The sequence below is a fragment of the Bubalus bubalis genome, chromosome 4 (genome assembly GCF_019923935.1).
Source record: "Bubalus bubalis isolate 160015118507 breed Murrah chromosome 4, NDDB_SH_1, whole genome shotgun sequence".
Lineage (NCBI taxonomy): Eukaryota > Metazoa > Chordata > Mammalia > Artiodactyla > Bovidae > Bubalus > Bubalus bubalis.
The window spans coordinates 61,580,118-61,585,380 of record NC_059160.1 but is presented as its reverse complement, the minus strand read 5'-3'; the positions used below and the strand labels follow the sequence as shown (position 1 = coordinate 61,585,380).

The following is a 5,263-nucleotide window of genomic DNA, read 5'->3' as shown; positions in this document are numbered from 1 at the left end:
AATAAGATAAAGTTTATCCCTTCTACTGCACAGATATTGCAATTATTTTCTGGGCGAGGAAAATAATAAAAAATAAATACAGCCTCATTTCAAATAGCAAATTTAATAATACAGCATTTTAATATTAAATTTATATTTTATTTTCCAACATGCTTTATTTATTTTAGTAATAAATTCAAGGAGATATTTTAATAATGCTTCTAAATATTATAACATGTTTTCTGGTGACATATGACATTTTAATTAAAATCCATATTCCATATAAAATAGATTTTATTTCTATATGTGGTTTCTAGTAATCTTCTTAAAGCAATCTCTATTTTTGTAAGGCTGCCAAATCTACCTTTCTTTGAAATGAGAAACAATGGAGATTACTCACATCTAAAATTCTGTTACACAGGTGGAAACTGATCTTTTTCATATAACTTAAAAGAGTTAGGACCCTGTTTTCAGGCTAAAAAAAAAAAAAAAAACGGGCATTGATGATGTATACATCTGTCTAACTGAAAGAATGAAATGAGGTGTTGAAAGAATTTATGTAGAGAGAGGCAGAGAGTTTTTCATCCAGCTTTCTTTTTAGAGGTACTTTTTTTTTTATATGATCGCATTCACTTATTTGAAGAAAAGGCCATTCTCTGGACCATGTTCTTGAAGGACTGCTGCACTTGCCGATTTCATAGGATGTATATCAGTTCAGTTCAGTTCAGTTCAGTCGCTCAGTCATGTCCGACTCTTTGCGACCCCATAAATCACAGCAGGCCAAGCCTCCCTGTCCATCACCAACTCCTGGAGTTCACCCAGACTCACGTCCATTGAGTCAGTGATGCCATCCAGCCATCTCTTCCTCTGTCCTCCCCTACTCCTCCTGCCCCCAATCCCTCCGAGCATCAGAGTCTTTTCCAATGAGTCAACTCTTTGCATGAGGTAGCCAAAGTACTGGAGTTTCAGCTTTAGCATCATTTCTTCCAAAGAAATCCCAGGGCTGATCTCCTTCAGAATGGACTGGTTGGATCTCCTTGCAGTCCAAGGGACTCTCAAGAGTCTTCTCCAACACCACAGTTCAAAAGCAGCAATTCTTCAGCACTCAGCCTTCTTCACAGTCCAACTCTCACATCCATACATGACCATTGGAAAAACCATAGCCTTGACTAGGCGGACCTTTGTTGGCAAAGTAATGTCTCTGCTTTTGAATATGCTATCTAGGTTGGTCATAACTTTCCTTCCAAGGAGTAAGCGTCTTTTAATTTCATGGCTGCAGTCACCATCTGCAGTGATTTTGGAGCCCCCAAAATAAAGTCTGACACTGTTTCCACTGTTTCCCCTTATAAATGGATTCAAAAGAGGAGCCTCTGAGGTACTGAGCACAGCTACTCCTTTCCTTAAAGTTACTCTTTCCCTTGCTGAAGGCTTAATGTGCATGAAGATGCAGCTGCCATAAGACAGAGAGACAACTATCATGTAGGAGGAACACGTGGAAAAGGCTTTTTTCCTTTGATTAATGGGAGAAATTCTCAGAATTGTCTGGATAATATATGTGTAGGAGAGAATAACTAATGTTAGAGTGACCATGAGTGTTACCACAGCTAAAAATAATGCCATGAGTTCTAGAAAGGGAGTGCTTGTGCAGGAAAGCTGCAGGATGGGAGAAGCATCACAGATGAAATGATCAACTATATTGGAGCCACAGAAATCCAATCACAGCAGCAGGATTATTGGTGGAAAGATGATCAGGAATCCTGCAAGCCAGGAGCTAAAGACAAGAAGTATACAGACTCTACTGCTCATGATGGTGGTGTAATGTAGAGGTTTGCAGATGGCCACATAGCAGTCATAGGACATGGCAGCCAGGAGGTAAAATTCTGTCACCCCCAAGAAGATGAAGAAAAACAGCTGAGCCACACAACCATTATAAGAAATGGTTCTGTCCCGGGTCATGATTAAGACAAGGAATCTGGGAATGCAGACAGACATGAATGATATTTTTAGGAATGAGAAGTTTCAAAGGAAGAAATACATTGGAGTCTGCAGATGGGGATCTGAAAGGGTGAGGGTGATGATGACCAGGTTCCCAGTCATGCTTAGCATGTAGGTAACAAGAAGAAATAGGAACAGTACGACCTGCCACTGTGGATCATCTGTCAATCCAAGAAGGATAAACTCGGTAACTCCGGTGTAATTTATCATTATTTTCCTTCATTATTATGATACTCTGTTTTAGCTGTAAAACAGATGAAGAAATTAAAAAATATATATATATATGGCACCAGCAAAGAAACACACACACACATGCACACACACAGAATATTGCTTCCTTGTACTTTTAGGGGAAAATGTTTTAGTAGTATATAGTAACAAAAGACTTAAAGTTTTGCAATTTATTATGTCATGCATTAATTCACTCTTCTGTACTTCTATCATTGTTTTCTCACACATATCAGTAAAAAAAAATCTTTCTTCTGAATGCTTCAATGCATTCCTATAAAAAAGAGAAAAGGAGGCTCAATTCTCTGATTTTAAAACTTCAAATAAAACAGAGAACTTACCTCCAGTGTACCCCAATATTATTGAAGATACAGTTTTATTGCTTTCTGCTTCATGCAATTTTAAATTTTTTTCTATTTTGTACAAGCACTTCTTTTTCCTTATCCATTTGAAATTTTTACAATCTGTGGAGATACCTTAGTAACTTAGATGTCCAACTGGTAGAGTAACATGTCCCTGATAATAGTATACCAAGGCGTCACATGTATATATATGTAAAATACATAAAAGTAGTACTTTTACTTAAGTCTTAATTTTTATTTTTTGTAAACTGCAAGCATCTTTACTTTTGAAAAGGCAAATGATAGGATACTGAAAGAGGAACTCCCCAGGTCAGTAGGTGCCCAATATGCTACAGGAGATCAGTGGAGAAATAACTCCAGAAAGAATGAAGAGATGGAGCCAAAGCAAAAACAATACCCAGTTGTGGATGTGACTGGTGATAAGGCAAGGTCTGATGCTGTAAAGAGCAATATTGCATAGGAACCTGGAATGTTAGGTCCATGAATCAAGGCAAATTGGAGTGGTCAAACAGGAGATGGCAAGAGTAAACGTCAACATTCTAGGAATCGGCAAAACAAAATGGACTAAAATGGATGCTTTTAACTCAGATGACCGTTATATCTACTACTGTGGGCAGGAATCCCTTAGAAGAAATGGAATAGCCATCATGGTCAACAAAAGAGTCCAAAAGGCAGTACTTGGATGCAGTCTCAAAAATGACAGAATGATCTCTGTTCGTTTTGAAGGAAAACCATTCAATATCACGGTGATCCAAGCCTGTGCCCCAACCAGTAACACTGAAGAAGCTGAAGTTGAATGGTTCTATGAAGACCTACAAGACCTTTTAGAACTAACACCCAAAAAAGACGCCCTTTTCATTATAGGGGACAGGAATGCAAAAGTAGGAAATCAAGAAACACCTGGAGTAACAGGAAAATTTGGTCTTGGAATACGGAATGAAGCAGGGCAAAGACTAATAGAGTTTTGCCAAGAAAATGCACTGGTCATAACAAACACCCTCTTCCAACAACACAAGAGAAGACTCTACACATGGACATCACCAGATAGTAAACAATGAAATCAGATTGACTATATTCTTTGCAGCCAAAGATGGAGAAGCTCTATACAGTCAGCAAAACAAGACTGAGAGCTGACTGTGGCTCAGATCATGAGATCCTTATTGCCAAATTCAGACTTAAACTGAAGAAAGTAGGGAAAACCACTAGACCATTCAGGTATGACCTAAATCAAATCTCTTATGATTATACAGTGGAAGTGAGATATAGATATAAGGGACTAGGTCTGATAGACACAGTGCCTGATGGACCATGGAAGGAGGTTCATGACACTGTACGGGAGACAGGGATCAAGACCATCCCCATGGAAAAGAAATGCAAAAAAGCAAAATGGCTGTCTGAGGGGGCCTTACAGATAGCTGTAAAAAGAAGAGAAGTGAAAAACAAAGGAGAAAAGGGACGATATAAGCATATGAATGCAAAGTTCCAAAGAATAGCAAGGAGAGATAAGAAAGCCTTTCTCAGCGATCAATGCAAAGAAACAGAGGAAAACAACAGAATGGGAAAGACTAGAGATCTCTTCAAGAAAATTAGAGATACCAATGGAACATTTTAACCAAAAATGGGCTTGATAAAGGACAGAAATGGTATGGACCTAATAGAAACAGAAGATATAAGAAGAGGTGGGAAGAATACAAAGGAGAACTGTACAAAAAAGATCTTCACGATCCAGATAATCATGATGGTGTGATCACTCACCTACAGCCAGACATCCTGGAATGTCAAGTGGGCCTTAGAAAGCATCACTATTTACAAAACTAGTGGAGGTGATGGAATTCCCATTGAGCTTTTTCAAATCCTGAAAGATGATGCTGTGAAAGTGCTGCACTCAATATGCCAGCACCTTTGAAAAACTCAGCAGTGACCACAAGACTGGAAAAAGTCAGTTTTCATTCTACTCTCAAAGAAAGGCAATACCAAAGAATGTGCAAACTACCGCACAACTGCACTCATCTCACACACTAATGAAGTAATGCTCAAAATTCTCCAAGCCAGGCTTCAGCAATATGTGAATGATGAACTTCCAGATGTTCAATCTGGATTTAGAAAAGGCAGAGGAACCAGAGATCAAATTGCCAACACCCGCTGGATCCTGGAAAAAGGAAGAGAGTTCCAGAAAAACATCTATTTCTGCTTTATTGACTATGCCAAAGCCTTTGACTGTGTGGATTACAATAAACTGTGGAAAATTCTGAAAGTGATGGGAATAACAGACGATCTAACCTACCTCTTGAGAAACCTATATGCTGGTAAGGAAGCAACAGCTAGAACTGGATATGGAACAACAGACAGGTTCCAAATAGGAAAAGAAGTACATCAAGGCTGTATATTGTCACCCTGCTTATTTAACTTATACGCAGAGTACATCATGAGAAACGCTGGGCTGGAAGAAGCACAAGCTGGAATCAAGATTGCCGGGAGAAATATCAATCACCTCAGATATGCAGATGACACCACCCTTATGGCAGAAAGTGAAGAGGAACTACAAAACTTCATGATGAAAGTGAAAGAGGAGAGTGAAAAAATTGGCTTAAAGTTAACATTCAGAAAACGAAGATCATGGCATCCGGTCCCATCACTTCATGGGAAATAGATGGGGAAACAGTGGAAACAGTGTTAGACTTTATTTATATGGGCTCCAA

The 5,263-nt window shown here is 38.7% G+C and overlaps 1 pseudogene; it reads right to left on the bottom strand.

Moving 5' to 3' along the window:
• Nucleotides 1–608: 608 nt before the first annotated feature.
• LOC102410809 lies at nucleotides 609–2,210 on the bottom strand (annotated as a pseudogene).
• Nucleotides 2,211–5,263: the final 3,053 nt, after the last annotated feature.